General features: G+C 44.2%; 1 protein-coding gene across 2 annotated transcripts in view; it reads left to right on the forward strand.

Moving 5' to 3' along the window:
• Nucleotides 1–1,913: 1,913 nt before the first annotated feature.
• Nucleotides 1,914–20,378, forward strand: part of Ptk2 (protein tyrosine kinase 2) — a 229,663-nt gene continuing 211,198 nt past the window's right edge. Inside the window, exon 1 of one of the 2 annotated variants that reach the window (XM_058580855.1) lies at nt 1,914–2,010. The gene's annotated coding sequence lies outside the window, so the exon portion shown is untranslated. The remainder of the gene's footprint in view (nt 2,011–20,378) is intronic. The other variant, XM_058580854.1, reaches the window with a different exon arrangement.

The following is a 20,378-nucleotide window of genomic DNA, read 5'->3' on the forward strand; positions in this document are numbered from 1 at the left end:
TTGGCTTGGGCTGGCCTAAGAGGATGGAAAGGATGCTGCCTGGCTTCAGCATTTGTACCATGGCACTTGTGCTACATCCTATTGGTCAAAGCAAGTCACGAGATCTGTCCAGATCAGGGACTGAATAATTAGGGAGAGGTGTCAGAGAATTGGTGGCCCTTCTCCATCTACCCCACTGAGAGCAACCCCTCCCCCATGCCTGTCCTGCCTTTGCTCCCCTCCCCCACTGCCCATACTCTTCTTATACTTCTCACTTCGCCTCATCCAAAGCTTCATTCAGTCACTCAACAAATATTTATTATGTGCCAAGGATCCACTAGGGAACAAAACAAAGGCCCTGCTCTAATAAATCTAACGTTCTGGTAAAGGGGAGACAATTGGGAACACAAGAACACAGTGTTGGGTTGGGTGAACAATAGGACCCTTGGAGAACAAGAGCAGAGTGAGGGGTGGGGGAGCGTGTAAGAGGATGGAACCAAGAGTGGGTGCACACCACCCCCCTACTGGGGACTGAACCCAGGGGTGCACCATCTCTGAGCTACAGCCCCAGACCTTTTAGTTTTTCATTTTGAGACAAGGTCTAAGTAGTTAAGGTTGACCTTGAATTTAGGATCCTCTGCCTCAGCTTCCACAGTAGCTGGGATTACAGGCATGGGTACACAGTACCTGGCTGAGTAGTTCTTATTACAGAGTGGTCAGTTGACATCAAGGAGGTGGTATCTACTAAGTGAGTGAGGGAACAAAAAGTCCCCCCTTCCCTGCCCCAGAGCCCAGTGCAAAAGGCCCTGAGCTGCCCCTTGGAGACAAAATCCTTTACAATTTAAATGAAGTAAAACACAAGGAACAAAACCCTAACCTTCATATATTTCACTAAAGAACAATAAAAATGAACAGTTAAATATGACAAAATCTTGCTAAACAAAAACATTTTATTATACCTGTCCTACTGAGTGGAACTACTGCTCCTGAGAAAGGGATGATGCTTCTGAGGGATGATGCTTCTGGGGGCTTACCTTTCTAAAGGACTATGTGCCTGTCCTGCCCGCTGACTTGCGGTGAGACTCAAACTGTCACCATAAAAATGAAAATTGCCCTGCTTCTGGTTTCATTTCCTACCACAAGGATGCCAGAGTGATTTTTTTTTTCATAAATCAGTTATCACTTCCTGCTTAAAACCCGCCGGAGGCTTCCGCCACCTAAAGAGTAAGTTTCAGGCCCCTAAGCAGGTCTTGGTCCCCTCACCACCTTCAATCTTTCCAACCTCACCTTCTGTGGTTCCCCTAACCCTACACCCCACATTCCGTTCCAGTCAGCTCCTCTCCCAAACTGCCCCCATCCCAGAAGGCCTGTGCCTGGCGATGATTCCCAGGTCGGGACCCTCTGTCCTTGCAATGCCGGGAGAATCCTCCTGACTCAAGACCCAGGGGAGTGGAAGGGAAAAGAGGTGCAAGTGGCCCGGGTCAATTCCCCGCAGGCGATCATTTGGATAAATCTGTCCAGCTGGGCTTCCAACCCCAGTCAGAGCTTCCCTCCAAGTTCTAATCTTGGCACAGCCCAGCATTAGCTATGATGCCATTAAAAGAATATCCAAGCCTCAGTTTCTGTATCTGCAAAAGGGGTCGACGAGCCCCTGGCCAGGGTGGTGCGGCAGGGGAGCGGCTGGTTTGGGGCTAGCGACTCAAAGGCCTCCAGAAGATGATTTGAGCCGCTACCTCCGCCAGGGCTTTCCTGGGCGGCGCCACGCCCGCGCTGCCCCGGCCACCCTAGACCCGGGCGCGGCGCCGTCTGGGCATGCGCGGGCCACGGGGCGCATGCGCGGACGAGAGGCGCGGCGGGGCTCAACAGGCACGGCGCACGCGCGGGCCCGCGCCGACTCAGCACGGCCCGAGGGCGCGAGCCCGCCGCCGGCCGGACCGCCGTGCGCCGGGCGTGCGCGTGGGAGGGAGCGCGGCCGCTGTCGCCGGCGCCGCCCCGCCGCCGCCTCCGCTCAGCCTCGCGCTCGCCGAGCCGGTGAGTGCGGGGCACGGGCGGGCCTCGGTGGTCGTGGGGGCGGAGGGCGGAGCGCGGCCGCATCCGCGGTGCGGGCGGCTTCCCCCCGGACGCCCTCGGAGGAGAGGAGGCCGGGGACGCGGGGCGGCGGGGGTGGCCTGCGGGCGCGGAGGCCGGAGCGACGGGGACTTGAGGCTGCTGGGCGCGCGGGGCCCTCGGCGGGGCGCTCGGCTGGATGGGGCCTCAGGCGCGGGGAGGCCCGGCGCGGGGCGCGGGGAGGCCCGGCGCGGGGCGCGGGAGGGCGCGGGGAGGTCGGGCCGGCTTCCGCCAGAGGGACCGAAAACCTGAAAAACAAAAGGGGAGACGGGGAGGAGGACGAGGGAAGCCCGGCTCGGGCCGGCGCCGTCCTCGCGTCCCGGCGCCCGGGCGTCCTTCGAGCGCCGCGCGCCGAGCCCGCGGCTTTGTGCCGCCCAAGTTTCCTGCCGCCGCCGCCCAACTCCGCGCGCCGCCCGAGCCGGGCCGGCCTCCTCGGTGGGCTGCTGCGGTGGCACCCCTTCCCGCCCAGGGAAACGGGGCGTGCTCACCCGGCTTCGTATCATTGCAGGATTTTGTAGAAAATGCACCGGGGATAAAGTTTTTTTGTTTTTTGTTTTCCTTAGAGCCATTTCAACAGTGTCTCATTCTTGCCTAGTTAGCCTGCAGCTGGGTTTTGGCAGGGAGACTGCGATAATAGTGATGTTGTAGTTAGGGGAGCGGGTGGGAGCTGGGTGGGAGTCGGCTCCAGCACAATGCAGTGTAGGAGTTTGCGGGGTTTGTATTTGAGACTTCTCTCGTCACCGAGATTTTTACTTAGACTGTAAATGTTTTCATGTTGGTGAAAATAGTCCATTGACATGAAATACCAGAGCCTCACTCGAATTTATTTGTAAAACGGGTAGTAAAAACTACTCATTTCGAAAGGCTATCAAACATTCTGAATCCGTGGCCGCGTCTGGGAAAACCTCTGAAGACTGAAACAAAGTTTATGGATGAAGTGATTACAAGATACAAAGTAGCATTCAACTTATTTTTGTTGTGATACAGTATAGATGATATAGTCATCTGGTTGTCTTGAGGTAACTAAAACATCCCTACAATAACTAAACAGGAAACTTTTTCTGGGGATGAACCCAGGGCCTTGCACACGCTAGGCCAGCACAATACCACTGAGCTGCGTCCTGAGCCCAGAGGAAACTTTTTAAGGACGTTTGTATTCCATATCTTCATTAATATAAGTGTTGTGTATTAATGGCTGTCCTTGTAAGAAAAAACAAGCTGAATCGCTTTTGAACACTTAGTTTACTAAATGCCAGAGAAGCAAAGCATCAGGATCAATATTATAGTATTTTCTGCTAAAGAATTTGTTGTCACTTTCAAATAAAAGATGATTGTATTTGAAAGGAGCCAACGATGGCATTAGCAAAGCATCAGAATCAGGTCCTCAGGATAATTCACAACTGTTCTTAACGGTTTGGGGCAAAGAATACTGGGTTCAAGCTCCTAGAGTTGATGGGGCTTCAGCAGCCTCTCTTGAGGGCAGCCCCTGGCTGGAGTAGGGTTAGAAGACAGGGGGATCCTGTGGCTTCAACAGAGCTCCACGCCTGTTGCTGGAAGTTATGTAACTCAGCCTCAGTCCTCATGACCATGCTCGTGAGCTGGTCAGGTAACTTTTCTCACTAGGAAGTTGAAGAAAATCATATTACTAAAGGTAGCTGCTTGGGCTAGTGTGTAGCTCAGTGATAGAGTGCTTGTCCAGCGCACATGAGGCGCTGGGTCAGTCCTCAGCACGACATAAAAATAAATCAATAAAGGTATTCATTAAAAAAAAAAAAGCTTTTTAAAATTATGTTGCAGAAGGAGCAGTATATTACACTATTTTATAATAAAAAATTTTTGAAAATTGGATGATTATTTGAGTTAGAGAGGTGGGATCTTTGTTCACATCTCTAAATATTTTTTAAAAAAACATTTTTAGTTGTAGATGGATGCAATGCCTTTATTTAATTAATTAATTTTTTATGTGGTGCTGAGGATCAAACCCAGTGCCTCAAATGTGCTAAGCAAGCATTTTGCCACTGAGCTACAAACCCTAGCCTTCTAAATATTTTATGAAAACTTTCCCCCTATATTTTATAGTGTCTTAATTTTGAGAAAATAATTAAAAATTGTGTTGTTACAAAAGATGCCATCAAAAGTGTTAATAAAATATATTCATCTGTTTTGAAGTTAAGCATTTTCGGTTTTGACAAATTTTCACCTAGAACATTTCTTGCTTTACATTTCAATAAATTAAAATTTATGGCCAGGCATGGTGGTACACACCTGTATTACCAGTGGCAGGAGGATGACAAGTTCAAAACCAGCCTCAGAGACTTAGCAAGACCCTGCCTCAGAATTAAAAAAAAAAAGGGGGCGCTGGGAATGTGGCTAGTGGGAAGTGCCCCTGGAGTTAATCCTCCTTGTATGCATGGGGAAAAAAATGCCATTTTAATATTTGTGAATTGAATTTTTTTGGTTAAAAAAATATTACTGATACTTATGTAAATTATTTAAAATGTAAAAAATTTAAAGGATTTTAAATTCAGCAAAATAAGTGACCTTATTTGAATTAGGTGGTTTCTGAATGCATTCAAATATCTGGGGTGCTTACCGTTGCTGAGGCTGGAATAGGAAGTGGTGACTGTCAGGGCCGTCTCTGACTCAGGTGAACTACGGCCCACTGAGGTTATCAAATACACCATGAAGTTATTTTTTGTCTTTTCCCTGAGTTGTATTTAGTAGTGGATTATGTTAGTTTTTTTGCTTTTTCTCTCTGCCATCATTTTGGCAAAAGTTTATTTCATTTCATTACTGTCAGAAGGCAGCCTAGTGCTAGAGAGGTGAGATTTGTCTCCCAGTTCTGGTACAAACTCTTAGGAATTGTGCCAGATTTTATTGAGAGTTCCTTAAATGTGTTTCTGATTATGATGTGTACAATCTATAGCATTTTTTTTTTCATTTTTCTGGGTTCTATGGAAATAAAACCTAGATAAGCATATATAGATCAGCTTTTCAGTTTTAATGGGATTTTTAGCTAATATGCTTATATTCTGACCTGCATTAACACTAATGAAGTGGTTTAGGGACAAAAATGGGAATACAGGTTTCTGCCACATTAATGGCCTTGTTCCCATCTTAAGCAGCTTGAAGCTTAAGAGAAAAACACCAGAAACATCACTCAAAGTTCACCTCTTTAAGAACATGAAGGTGTTCTGCTACCAACCTTGGTTATAATCAGTTAAAATAGTATTTAAGCCTTATTATAACTACATTTTTAGACACAGTAAACTGACTGAAGCTATAATTAGAATATGATCCAGTGGTAGGGGAAGAAGCATCATATTATGGGGCTCCTGTGTGGATAGGTCAAGCTTTGGTAGAGTGGTAGAGTTATTGCCTTTGTGTAGCTTAGTGAAACATGGGAGAGGCTCTGGACTGTGCCACACCTGAGCCCAGGTGTTGACCTTATCTGTCCCCCATGGGAACTCTAGGGTTTCAGGTGCTGTTGCCATCCTCCTTGTACACAGGAAGCACTACATTCAAGTTAGAGTAGGTTGTCCAGGTCACCTTACCCTGGCCCCTGGTGCCCAGTGGGGGAGCTCTGGCTGCCCTGGGGCTGGCAGGGCTGGAAAGCAGCATTTTAACCCAGTCTTACCAAGTAGTAGGTAAGATGCTACTGTAAATCGCTGTGTCTGGAAGTTTAGATAATTACAGTACCTGTTGGAATCTGACATTTGTGGGACTTGAACCTCTAGCATAGCATAAGTAAACATTTTAGACCAACTAGAATTAGTTAAATACAAATAAACAACATGTGGAGTGGCGATTGATGCTGTTTGTCAAAGGACATGCTTTAGTAGCCTCTGTCTCCAGGGTGGATTTGGGTGGCTCTTCTTGGGTTTGTGTTTACAGGCGACAGGGTTTTGTGGGAAGCAAGGAGACATGGTTGCAGGTTTCTTCTCACACAGATGTGAGCCCTTTGTAGAAAATCTGAGTGTCTATAGTCAAACACATTACTCCTCTAAGAATTTCTGAAATGAAGGTACTCATTCTCACTAATCTAGAATATTGTATTCTGCTTTTAAGAGTTGACACATTCTACTTCATTATTTGGGGCCACTGGACCAAAACCAAGCCTCAAGAACCTTGGAAGTCCTGTTTATGGTTGTCTGTGCCCAAGATTCCCTTTCTGCCCCCATGTTCAGTGTTCAAGTTCCTGCTGTCATTGGTTTTGGTTCTGCTCTGAACGTAGGTGCTTCTTGCATCTGTTTTTCTCTTGACCAAAGCACATGATGGAAGAGTTAAAGAATTTGACATGTGTAAATGTTTTTAGTGGATTGTATGTCTTCCATAAAGGCAGAAGTGACAGCTGTTACATCTTTAGTGTCTGACAGTGCCTGTTGAACGAGTGTTCGACTTATTGGAGAACTGTTAATTTTGTCACTCTGTCATCTACTGTTTTGTTTGCCTTGGCTAAAAACCTCACTTAAAAGCCCAATAGGACTTGATACCAGGAAAGAACTTGGATTATCTACATTTTTACCTTTGACTGCTTTATAACTAATATCATCAAACTTGGGTCGGGGAAAAAAGTATGGCCTGGTCCCTTTTCAATTTTCTTTTTCTTTTTTTTTTTTCTAGAAATTGATCTTGTAGAAATTTATCTTGTATTCATTAGGACTCATCTCACGTTCTGTAGACAGGATTGCTCAAGATGATACAAAATTTAGAAGGATCTGCAGTTACTGGTTGAGAACCTCCAGTCTGTTCTTTGCTAATCAGGTGGATTCTGGATGCTTTAGGAGCCCTGAAGCCCTGTAGAGAGTAGCTTTCTTCCTAATGCCAGTTATATACCATATCAGCTCATTTTTGACCTTCCTCAGAAAGTCTTTTTCTGCCTTGCTGCTGTTCAGATAGGACATTTTGATAGTAAGAGGTGAAAATACCCTCATGCAGGTCAGGAAAGTAAACATCTGGATACAAGGGCTTCCTGAGATTTTTCATTTTGCTATTCCTTAGAGAGTTTCTCCTCTGTCTTACTGTGCTATTCAGAGGGAACTTACACACATTACAGAAGGTACCATGAGGTCTCAGTGGTTCTCAGTAGTAGGAGATCAACACCTTCACCAGGAGACTTATTAGGAACAAATGAGGCCCTGCCTCTGACCCTACTCAGTCTCTGAGGGTGGAGCTCAACATGCTGTTGGAACTTGCTCTGTGGGTGTTTTGGAAATGTGTGTAATCTCTTCCTTACCACTTAGATTTTGTTTATGAGTTTACCCTCAGTGCAGGAAAATTAAGTTTTACTTAAGAATTTTGAATGTTTTAATGCTGAGACTACTTAACCCATTAAGTCCCAAGTTTTAAATTCTGTGAACATAATAATTATTTCAAAGTTATCAAAAGTTGTATATTGCTCAATTTATTTATTTTTGGTACTGGGGCTGAACCCAGGACACTTTACCACTGAGTTATATCCCCAGCCCTTTTTATTTTTTGTTTAAAACAGGGTCTTGCCAAGTTGTCGAGGCTGGTCTGGAACTTGGAATCCTCTTGCCTCAGCCTCTGAAGTAGCTGGGATTACAAACATGCATCACTACCCGTGACTTGCTTAATTTGAGATTTCACAGGTGTTCCACATTTGAGACGATGGAGCAAAATGCGTCCGTTCTTTTTGAGTCTTGGTTTGGGATTTAAATGAACAGCTGTGTGTTGAAATAGCAGTTTGTGTGGTTTGTCAATGTGTGGCTTTTGGGAAACATCAGGAGAATGTGTACCTGCTGGTGCATAAGGCACAAGTTAGATTCCCTGGAGGCTTTGTTTTGGTGCGGAAAAATCGGCTAGCATAAATTAGAGTCAGGGTGATTGCCGAGTCTTGTGGTGACTAAGGAAGGAAGCAGTATTGTATAAATTGATTTTATGTCAACACTGAATTCATTTATAGATTTAATATATTTTCTTCTTCTTTTGACCTTTTTTAAAGGAAAAAATCTAAATAAAGAACCTACAAAGAAGAAATGTGATATGCCTTATCTCTTATGCTTTGTACAAAATTGGGTTCATTTGTTGACAAATGGAATGTTGTAGGCTCAGCAAGAAGGGCTCTGTTGTCCTTCAGGTATCTTGGAGTCCCCTCAACTTCCTCACACTGCTGTTGTAGGTGGTCAATAAATAATTTGTTGAATGAGCAAAGAGACTCTTGCTCAGGTTCTTTGGGTTGTCAGTGTGTAGATAGTTGAAGAATATAGAAACATGATCTCTGGAAAGAGTTTCAAAAAGATCCTGTGCTGGCCAGGTGCCACTGTGCACGCCTGTAATCCTAGTGACATGAGAGGTTGAGGAAAGAGGGTCATAAGTTTGAGGCCAGCCTAGGCAGTTTAGCAAAACCCTACCTAAAGTGTGTGTGTGTGTGGGGGAACGACAGAGTTAGGCAAAGAGTTTTGTGTTGGAGCACCTCTGGGTGCTGTTGGAGCACCCCAGCCCTGCCAAAGAAAAAGACATAGTAGGTCAGAAGTAATACCTCTTGGGGGCGCTTTGTTGTATGGGTATTTGAGTGTGTGAAAGTTGTTAAAGGGCACAGAAGAAACAGAAAAGCAGATGAAATTAAATGTCATGTACTCTCAAAACAATGAGAAGGATGTTTCCATGCTTATTGTCTCCTTTCCCTATTGACTCCGGCTCAGCTATGAGCAACAGTGATAGAAATGAGGGGCAGGAAGAGCCCTCTGGAGCCATTTCTTCCTCAAGTGGTAGAGTGGAGTTAAAGTCACAGTACTTCACAGTTATGGATGGTGGCCCCTGTTCAGTGCACTTCTAGGGGTGCCTGGCCTAGACAGCTCTGGAGCAGACTCACTGACTCTGTGCAGGTGCTATTGGCTTCTGCCCCAGCTATTCTTCTGTGGTCACTTTAGCAGGTGCCTCTTCTCTGCTCCTAGGATCTGTCCCTGCCTGGTGGTTTCTCAGTGTTATGCCTGGTGGCTGTAAATAGCCTTTTCCTGAAGTAAGGTTGCACATCTTATGCATTTGCTGGCCATTTGGGTTCACCTGTTTTTTTTTTTGGTTTGTTGTTTGTCTTTTAATTAGATCTGCTTTTTCTTTGATTTGTAGCTTCCTTACAGTCAACAATATAAGTCCCTTGTTGGATATGTTTTTTGCCACTCTCCTCCTGCTTTGGGACATGCAGTTTCTCTGGCTTTCCCTGGTGGGTTTTTTTTTTTTTTTAGTTTTTGGCAGACACAACATCTTTGTTTGTATGTGGTGCTGAGGATCGAACCCCCAGCTGCAACGAGCGCGCTACCGCTTGAGCTACAACCCCAGCCCCCCTGTTTTTTTTTTTTAATTTATTTTTTATGTGTAGTTGGACACAATGCCTTTATTTTATTTGTTTATTTTTATGTGGTGCTGAGGATCTAACCCAGGGCCTTGCACATGCGAGGTGAGCTACAACCCTAGCCACTCCCTGCTGTTTTTTGATGAATAGAAGTTCATGAAGAGTTAGGTTTAACATGGTCTTCTTTATTTGTCTTCCTTTGAGTTGGTGCTTTTTGTGTCATTCCCTGTCCTGAGGTCATAGTTAGTTCCTCTTTTCCAAATGTTTTATATTTCTGTCTTTCACCTTTAACTTTATAATTTGCTTGGAATTGGTTTTAGTGTCCAGTATAAAGAAGGGATCCAGTGTCTTTTTTTTTTTTTAGCTTGTGAACATCCAGTTGACTCAACACCATTTATTGAAAAGACGTAAATTTCCCTAATCCTTCGTGGTGGCATGCTCGTGTAAATCAGAGGGTCCATATATCTGAGCATCTGTTTAGACTCTTCATTCAATTCTATTGGTTCTGAGCTGCCTAAATGTTTTACCAGTCTTACTTAATCAAGGGTCCCTTGGCTATTCTGGACCCTTTCCAGATCCATACGTTTTAGAATTACTTGTCAACTTCCAAAAAAATTCTTCCAGATGTTGTTTGTGATTGTTCTGGAGGTATGAATCTATTTGTGGAGGATTGCTTCTAGTTTTGGCTTAAGCAAGTCTGGATATTTCTGTTCAAGTCTTAATGTAGATACAAGCTTTTGTTTCTCTTGGGAGTGATTGGACCTAGGGCTAGAATGGCCCAGTGTATGTTTAACTTTTTAAGACTATTCCAGAATTTCTAGAGTGGTTGTACCAGTTTGTATTCCCACTAGCATTGTGTCATCTCTGGTTGCTCCACATTACTGGGACAACACTTGGAGGTTTTAGCCATTTTCTTTAAGAAAAAAGTTTTTATTGGTGCATTATAATTATACCTAGTAATAGGATTCATTGAGACATAGTCATACATGCATATATCATAATTTGGCCAGTTTTTTTTTTTGTTTTTGTGTGTGTGTGTGTATGTATGTATGTGTATGTGTGGTGCTGGGGATTGAACCCAGGGCTTTGTGCATGAAAGGCAAGCACTCAAATTTTGGCCAGTTTTATTCTATAGCACCTCCCCTTTCCCTTTCACATCCCCTTCCTCTACTCTCTGGTTGCCCCTCTTTTACCTGTGGGAGAGAACAGACCTATGACTTTCTGAGTTTGGCTTTTTTCACTCAACATGATGCTCTCCATTTCCATTTCCATCCATTTTCCTACAAATGACATAATTTCATTTTTTTTCTGGCTAAATGAAACTCCATTTTGTATGTAAACCATGTTTCTATTATTCACTGTCTGTTGATGGACCCTAGGCCTGGTTTCATTACTTGGCTGCTATGAGTTGCGCTGCTGTGAATGTGGGTGTGTATGTACTGCTGCAGTATGCTGACTTGACTTTTTTAATACCGAGGAGTTGGGTCATGTGGTGGTTCCATTTCTAGTTTATTTGTTGTTGTTGTGCTAAGGATTGAACCCAGGAGCATTCAACCACTGAGCCACATCCCCAGCCTTTTTTTTTTTTTTTTCCTATGTATTTTGAGACAGGATATCACTGAGTTGCTTATGGCCTCGCTAAATAGCTGAGGCTGGCTTTGAACTTGAAATCCTCCAATCCTCCTGCCTCAGCCTCCCCAGCCGCTGGGATTACTGGCATGCACCACTGTGTCTGGCTGTTCCATTCCTTGTCCTTTGAGGACACTTCATGCTGAAGTTTCCATAGTGGTTGTGCTAATTTACAGTCCCACTACAGTATATTTGTATTCTTGCTGACTGCCATTCTAGCTGGGATGAGATGGATGAGATGAAATCTCAGTGTAGTTTTTTTTTTTTTTTTTTTTTTTTTAAGAGAGGAGGGGAGAGGGGGGAGAGAGGGGGGGGAGAATTTTTAAATATTTCTTTCTTTCTTTCTTTTTTAAGTTTTCGGCAGACACAACATCTTTATTTGTATGTCGTGCTAAGGATCGAACCCAGGCCGCACGCATGCCAGGCGAGCGTGCTACCGCTTGAGCCACATCCCCAGCCCTCAGTGTAGTTTTGATTTATACTTCCCTGACTGGGTTTTAGCTATTTTAACAGGTGAGTTTCATTGTGGTTTTAATTTGCATTTTCCACATGACTAATAATGTTAAGTATCTTTTTCATTTGCTTACTTGCTATCCTTGTGTCTTCCTTGATGAATTATTCAAATTTTTTGCCCACTTTTAAAGTTAGTCCTTCCCCTTATTCTGGGTTGAAAGTTCTTCATTATTTGGATACAAGTACTTTAAATCATCCCTAGATTTCTAATAGGTACATTATGCTTTTCTTCCAGGCTGTGGCTTTTTTCATTCTCTTAACAGTGTATTTAAGAGCAGAAGTTATAAATCTTGATATCTATTCATGGGTATTATTATTTAAAAAATTTTTTTTAGTTGTAGTCAGCACAAAACCTTTATTTTATTTATTTATTTTTTATGTGGTACCAAGGATCGAGCCCAGCGCCTTGCATGTGCTAGGTGAGTGCTCTACCGCTGATCCCCAGTCCCATGGATTTTTTTGGCATCATATTTAAGAATTGCCCAATCCTAGCACACAAAGGATTCCTCCTTTTTCCAAGTTTAGATATTTCACCTTTAAGTCTGTGATTCATTTTAAGTTAATTTCTGCTCATGATATAAGTTATGGATCCAAATGATTTGTAGGGCTCTTCCAAGGCCTGGAGTGAAGTTCACTTCCTCCAGAGGACCTTGTTTTTTGCTTCAGCCCATCTAGGGTCATCTTAAACAAGTTCAAGCCTTGAGGTGGTTTGGACCACTCAGGCCTGCAGCAGCTCTCCAGAGGTTACTCTCCTGCTGGGATGTCTAGTCTCTGGGGGCCCTGTGTCACAAGGTAGGGTTTGTAGTTGCATATCTGTGGATTCTGTTCTGTATCTGTCAGTTGGACCAAGGGGGGTCAGTAGTATTGTGAAAGAATAATGCTTGTACTCAGTACGTACAGACTTATTTCCTAGTCATTATTCCCTAAACATTACAGTTTAATAGTTATTTATATGACATTTCCATGCATTTGGTATTATAAGAAATCTAGGGATGATTTAAAGTGCTAGGGAAGATGTAGTTGGTCCTGTGGACACACTACATTATCTTGTAAGGTTCTTGAGCACCTGTAAATGTTGGTATTTGTGGGGATCCTGAAGCCAATCTCCCATGGATACTGAGGGATGACTCTGTGTACCTTGGAGGACCCAGCCTTTGAGTCCTGTCCCTGATCCCTGTACTTGTATAAAAATGAAAATTGACGGGCTGGGATTGTGGCTCAGCAGTAGAGCGCTCGCCTAGCACAGGCGGGACCCAGGTTCGATCCTCAGCACCACATAAAAAAAATAAAGGCATTGTGTTGTGTCCATCTACACCTTAAAAAAAAATATTAAAAAAAGAAAATTGAAAAGTTTCATATTGGAAGATTCCTTCAGGGCAAAGGTGATTTCTGTGTGTGTTCCTGGCTTTCCTTTAGCTTTGGACTGGTATTTCTTTCTTTTTAATTTTTTTTTTTTTAAGTTCTAGATGGACGAAATATCTTTGATTGGTTGATTGATTAATTAATTAATTAAGTGGTGCTGAGGATCGAACCCAGTGCTTCTATCCATCTTTTTAAGTCTTTTCCAGATAATGTAGCCCAAAGTTAAGAAGCCAAGAAAAGTTTTGTTCTTTCTTGCTTCACTCCATGGTCTAGAGTCTAGACCTGGACCTGATGTCTGGTGTGGTAGCTATTAGTATATGTGGCTATTTAAATTGAAGTTAATTAAAATTAAATTTAAAGTTCTGTTCCATAATCACTCTAGCCTCATTTCACCTGCTTATTGGCCACCTGTGGCCAGTCGGCCACAATGGACGACATGGAAGTAGAATGTATTTGTTATCATGGGATGTTCCAGTGGCTAGATTAGGAAGCCTCTGCAAGGTTCACCTTGATATCTCAGTCTGCATTTCAGAGCCATGGACTTGCTTGTCCTGGAATCTACAGCTCACACAGCTGGACAGACAGTTGTGCTCTAATGGGTTATTGTGACCCCATTCTTAAGGCACTGTGTGGGCTCTTAGCTTAGGTGTGAGTGTTTAGCTGTGGTGTTCGAGTAGCAGACCATTAAATGTTGGTATTTTAATTTATAAATACCTGTGAGATTAAGCAAGAGATCTAGTGAAAACCTTTTTTAGGTGTTGATCTTCTTCCCAGACTCAGGGTTCTCCTGTTGTTCCTGCCCTAATACTCTTCCAGTGGGGTACTGTGGGCTGTGGGACAGCAATGCTACCTGCCTGGAGGGGAAGAAAGGATGAGCACAGCCCAGGTGTTGGTGGAGTGTGCAGAGATTGGTCTGCTGCAGGTTCAGCTTGGTTTCTAGTATGGAGAGGTAGCAGAACCCACAGATATAAGGAAGGCCTGAAAGTCAGGACCCCCATTCATTCACCAAGTACTCCTTATGTGTAGTGGAGGGTGGTGGTTAGGGATGTATTGGAACCCCTTTCTAGCTCACAGATTACCAGTCCTGAGAATGTCCATACCTGTCAGGAGCAGAGGGCCTACCTGAAGTGGTTTTCATTGTCCTTATTCTTTGGGTCAGCCTGACAACTCCTGAGCACATTTCAAGGAACTTGGGGACATTGCTGATGGCCATTATCCTATCCTTCATCACCTGGAGGAAGGTTCAGCGTGTCAGGAGGTTGGGCTGTGGCTTATGCCCTGCAGGAGGGGGAAGGTCATGACAAAGGAGCAGATGGGGATGGGTGCAGGGGAAAGGCTCTTCATGGCTGCACAGGCTGGGGCTGCTCACTGGTCTGCCTATAGGTTTGGGGTCATAGCAAGCAGAAAGCGGAAAGGCTCAGTTGAACTGTATAGGATATTTGAAGTCTATTAACAAAGCAAGGTACATAGGCACTCTATCAAGCCTCCTCAAACTTTAATGTGTATATGCATAATCTGGGGATCTTGTTAAATTATAGGTCTAATTCAGACTGAGAGGCCTCAGCCTTGCATTTCTTGCAAGTATGGGATACCAGCGCTGGGGTCTGTGGGCCTCATTTTTTTTTTTTTTTTAGAGAGAGAGGGTGGGGGAGACAGAGAGAATTTTTTAAATATTTATTTTTTAGTTTTCGGCGGACACAACATCTTTGTATGTGGAGCTGAGGATCGAACCTGGGCTGCACGCATGCCAGGCGAGCGCGCTACCACTTGAGCCACATCCCCAGCCCAAGTGGGCCTCATTTTGAATAGCAGAGTTTGTGTCTTCAAAGTAAGGCTGGTAAGGTGACACTGAGCCTTACTTAGTTTGGAAGTCGAATAACTGTTGTCGAGGGCAGTGGTTAAGGGCAGGGCCTTCAGGTCAGAATTCTGGCTCTGTGATCTTGGACTCATTTGTTAATTTCTCATCAGCATTTCCTGTTACTTAAATGGGTCAAACAATACAGAACCCTAGATGTTGAAAGAATTGAGTGATACACTCTCTGATGGTACAAAGCCTGGCCTTATTAAATGTTGTACAGAAGACAACGATTAGAAGTAAATGTTTACATCAAAAGTTGGCCAGTTTTCAGAATACTCATCCCCCCTGCATCTTGGCCCAAATTGTCAGGTGGCTGGGCACAAGGAGTAGGGGTGCTTTCATTTAGGAAAACTGTACTTTCATTCAGGAGTGCAGCTTCCCTCCCTCTCTGGGACTGGGACGGAGACCTGACCTATGCTGGAGGAGGATACCACTGTCCCCTCATAAAGCCTGGCTGGCAGAGACAAGTTGCTGATATAGTGGGAAGTGGCCCCCGCGAGGACTTGGAGGACTCCAAGATGATGCAGCTAGTCCCTTTAGACAGTGCTGTTCACTGTCAGTTCATGCCTGGACAGAGATGCTTGGCTAAGCATTCTTTAGTTGCCAACAGTTGGGATGAAGGAAAACCACATTTTGTACTAAGGGTTTTGAAAGATGCATAACTGAGAACTGACTTTTCTGCTAAATGGATATTAATAATGAATAAAACTATGTATTTCTTAGTTTTGTTTTAAAACTTTGGTGTTTCAGACACGCATGAAAACAAAGTTGTAATGAACTGCTGCGTATTCATCACCTTCAGCCATTGTCACTGGGTATCACTAGCTTCTCTGAGGTATGGGTTGTTAATGTGGAGATTGTGAGGGAACTTGCTTTGAGAATGTGTGTGCTAACCTTGGGCAAGTGTCGGGACTCCCCCTGGAGGAGACTAATGATTCATGGCATATTTCTTTTTTTTTTTTTTTTTTTTAATTTTTTATTGTGGGTTGTTCAAAACATTACAAATTTCTTGACATATCATATTCCACACTTTGATTCAAGTGGGTTATGAACTCCCACCTTCACCCCATACACAGATTGCAGAATCACATCAGTTACACATCCATTGATTTACATATTGCCATACTAGTGTCTGTTGTGCTCCGCTGCCTTTCCCATTGGCATATTTCTTTAAAAATGCCTGGGAAGAATTGAATGTGGCTTCACTGCTTCTCTAAGGTTCTGCAGTGAGTGGGTAACACAACTGGCTGTCTAGTGTCTATTTATCTGTCTTTATTTTATTTTATTTGGTGGTACTAGGGATTAAACTCAGGGCCTCACACTGTCTAGGCAGGCACTCTACCATTGAGCTACACCCCCAGCTCTTCTATTTTATTTTGAGATAGGGTCATGCTAAGTTGCCCAGGTTGGCCTTGAATTTTGTAATATTCCTGTCTCAGCTTCCTGAGTTGTTGGGATTACAGGTGGGCATCACTGTACCCAGTTCTCTTTTAGGCTTGTAGGTTGCATGTAGCCTCTGCTACAGGTGCTTAGTTCCTATTGTTGCAGTGCAGAAGGAATTTTGAACAGTACACAAAGGAATGAGCTTGTTATATAGAATAAAACTTCATCTGTAGACACTGAAATTTGAATTTTGTACAGTTTCCACATGTTATGTAAGATTATTCTGATTACTCCTTTAACCATATAAAATCTAAAAACTATTCTTAGCTCATGAAATGTACAAAAACGAGTGGGGCCAGGTTGTCCTCTGGATGGCTTGCTGCTCTGGACTAGCAGGCAATAACAGGGCAACCCCTGCACCTCCTGCCCACTCTAAACTGTGGAGCATCCCTGTTACCTTCCAAGGCCTGTGTGATCCATGTCACCCCCTTTCCCCTCCAGTGTGGTGTCCCATTTTCACTCCAGAGGACTGAGCCCAGCCTACCCTTGCGCCTTGCGTCTCCCCGTTGTTTCTCAGCTCCGCTCCTCTCCTCAAGCTCTCCTCCCTCTGATGTCATCCATGTTTTCTGAGTTTTGGCTTCTTTCTCTTCTGTCTGCTCACCGCTGTACTCTCACAATTAGAGCAGTGGTGTGAGTGACTTCTGCCTGTCATCTCTGAGCTGTGTGCCAGCCTGCTCTGGTTGCTCTTCCTCCCTCCTCCCTTTCACCCCAGGCTTCACCACTGCCTTCTCTGTCTGTGGTTGATGGGCATCTGGTTGTTACCAGCCTGCTACTAGAGCTGTACACGTGTGGCTCTGCCGCGGGGTGGTGGTCCTGGCCTCTTTAGTGGTGATTGCTTGGTTATGGGGCCAGCCTGCCTTCAGCCTGATGAGCCCCCAGGTCACTTTCTGGGCAGCTGCACCAGTGAGTGGCTTGCCAGTGCAGCGGCTCCTGGTTCTTCCCATCTGCGCCAGTGGTTTACCTTGTCTTAGGCTTTCAGCCTTGCTCTTCTGGTGGGTGTGTCAGATCTCATATGGCTTTAATGTGAATTTCCCTTATTACTGTTGAAGTTGGGCCTCTTTTAATATACTGCTGTATCTGTTTATTCTTCTGTGAAAGACCTCTTAATTCTTTGGCCCAATTTTCTTTTCTTTTTTGGGGGTAACCTTTCTGTGTGTGGATTATAATCCTTTATCATTATGTGTTGTAACATTTTGTTCTGGTTTGCATATGTGTGATTTTTAATCTTTGGTGTTTTGGACCTAAAGTTCTTTTAGTGTCGTTGACTTCACTCTTTCTTTATGATTAGTGGTTTTTGTTGTTGTTTTGGCAAGAGTGAAAGGAGTATGATTTATTCAAGCGTGAAGTACAGAAATAGGATTCCTGTAGGGGCAAGAGGGACCTGATAGCAGGTTGCCCAGTTTTTGTTTCATGTAAGGAAGGGGTAGGTTATGAAGTAAAATATTTTTGATACTTAGTTCATGAAGTGTTTATTTCATTCAATAAATATGTTCAGTAGTTAGGTGTATTTTCTAATTTTTCTTAGGGTTCCTTTAATGATTCTTGGTTTAACATGTTTGAAAAAATTTCATAGGGATTTCTTTGAATAAATCTTGGTCATATTTCTAAAATTGGATTGTGGTCAGAAAATGTGTTTTGATCAGGTATAGTGGGTGAAGTCCTGTAGTCCCAGCTGAGGCAGGATGGTCACAAGTTCAAGATCAGATTTGGCAACTTAGTGAGACCCTGTCTCAAATAAAATAAAAAGCGCCGTGGAAGTAGCTCAATGGGTATATTCTCTAGTATCTCAACAAAACAAAATAAAACAACCCACCAGAAAATAGTGTCCTGTATGGTAGCAGTCTTTTGATATTAATGATGTCTTAAATAGATCCATATTGTATTTGAATTTGATTAAGATCTTGTTCCTAACTCAGAGACTTTGGGGCACTTAAAAGTATTTAGTTTAATACCTGGTTTATGGAAAGAAGACTAGACCAATAGATTCTTAGTTGTTGCCGTTTTTTTTTTTTTTTAGTTAATAGTGTTTCTTATGTTTATCTTCTGTCTCCTGGCTGGGGTGAGGCTTAGTGTCTGTCACCAGCATTTGGACCCTGTTCCACCCACACTGGAGCTTGCAGACAGTGACTCCCTTGCCTGTGGCTCGTCAGCTGGCGGACACACTGTGTCATGCTGCGACTGCAGCTGCCCTCCTTTCAGTGGCATTTGCTAATTAAGCTGTTTAGTTTTGTGCTGTTGTGAGTGACTAAAAAAAAAAAAAAAAGGATAAAGAAAGGAAATGTTTATTTTGTGGTTATTCCAAAGTATTTTGGGTGTCTGTTTCATCCTCCCAGAAATTGGCATTAGCTCAGATTATCAAAGTTAAGTGAGGGGGGGGAAATGAAGTTTCACCCTCCCTGCAGTCTCAGGAAGCCGCCTTGCTCATGGAAGGTGCCGGGTGTTGTAGTTTGGGTAGCATGCAGGTCTGTTTAAATGAGAAGCATTTTATCTAAGAACAAGATTCGGTTTAAAGATTGGTTCTCTCTTTCAGTCCTGTAGCTTTCCACAGGTGCTTGGCTTCTGTGCCTCTCAGTGGCTGCATCCATGCAGGGTGGTGCTGTTTTTCTCAGCCTTTGCAGTTCCCTGTGAAGTGGAACATCAGTGTGTGCTGGCGTCTTGAAGACATGGGTCTGTTTTACTGTGAAAAGTCTGGTCCTTTCCCCTGGGTTTTCACCAGGTTGGTCTTGAGCTGGCTCGTTCAGTTGATTCCTTTGTTGAGCATTTACTGGAAGCTCTTAGGTGTGTGGTACAGTTTTAAGACCTGGAGGTGCAGACATGAGGGCGACTAAGGCTGTCACAGCTCAGTGGCCTGCCATGTGGTTCTGTCTCAACTCATGCTCTGAGAACTGGCCGTGCAGGTACCCAGTGATGTGGAGATGGGGAGGTGGGGAGCGGTGGCGCAGATTGTCTCCATTAATGGCCAGCAAACCCTGTAGCCTTTGCAGGTTTAGAACCTAGCTGTGGAGCAGATGTGGTGTCCCTCTGGTGGAAGAGGGGTAGGGAGGAAGGGTCCACCACTCCAGGGAAAGGCACAAGGTGCCAGAGGCCCTGGTGCACAACTCTCAGTTGAGAGTTACCCCTGGTTACACCTGGATTACAGGTTGGGCTGAGTACAAGAGATGAAGGAGAATCTAGGCAGGATTACCTGACCTGTGCTCTTGATTCTGATGCACACTTTGTGTCCTGGAATGACAGGAACAGACCTGTTGGTAGGAGGATGGTTGGACTAGAATTCAGGCCCAGGGAGGAAGGTGTCTGCAGTGCCTGTGAGAAAGGGAGAGAAGCAAAGGTTCATTCTGGGGAAAATGGCTCACCTGCTGTCACTAGCTAAAGGGGTGAAAGGGCAGAGTCCAGAGGTCTGATCCAGCAGTCCCTGTGTTCTTTTAATTATGTAATTATGTTGTGTAAATAAATGAAGTAAGCCTTAATTAAGGCGACAGTGGAGGAAATGGAAAGAAGGGGTTGATTTGAAGGCTATTTCAGGTTAATCTACAGGTTTTGACAATGTAAATGAAGTGGCAGGGCCCAGAGGACTCCAGGGTAATTTCCAGTTTCAGGATTCTTAGTTCTTTTTCTCTGCCCCTGGAGTATACTAGTGATCAAACATTTGCTTTGAGGAGGGAGCATTCTCTCCTGGGTCCTTGAGCCCTGCAGATGAAGCAGAACTGAGTGTGAATGTGAGTTGGTTTTCTCTGGGGTAAGTCTTCTAAACTCTTGCCAGGTCTTCAGAAGGGAGGTCGGGAAGAGGGTGGGGCACTCCTTGTTAGGTCCTGCAGGTGTGGTGCTCCAGTAGGTTTGTGATGGTGAGGGAAAGCCAGCCATCCACATCATAGGAATCTTACTTTAAATGTGAAGTTGGCCAGTAAAATGCAGACATGCACCTATTCTTAAGGTTGGACTGTTTAAAGAGCAGTTAAAAGTGTCTTTCTCAGCCTCCCTGCCTCCCCTTGGAAGATAAAACAATACTCGTTATATAGAAGGCCAGCCAGGTGTTTGGGATTGCTGTGGTGTGTCTTCAGCCTGCTCTTGGTCACAGACTGCTCTTGGTCACTCAAGTTTGTAGACTCGTGAGTGTGTCTTAAAGTTCCTATGCTGTGTGAGAGAGTGTCATTTTTCAGTAGGATGTTTCAACACCAA

The sequence above is a fragment of the Marmota monax genome, unplaced genomic scaffold (assembly GCF_021218885.2).
Source record: "Marmota monax isolate L192 unplaced genomic scaffold, Marmota_monax_Labrador192_F-V1.1 WCK01_AAM20220418_F8-fsc00073, whole genome shotgun sequence".
NCBI lineage: Eukaryota > Metazoa > Chordata > Mammalia > Rodentia > Sciuridae > Marmota > Marmota monax.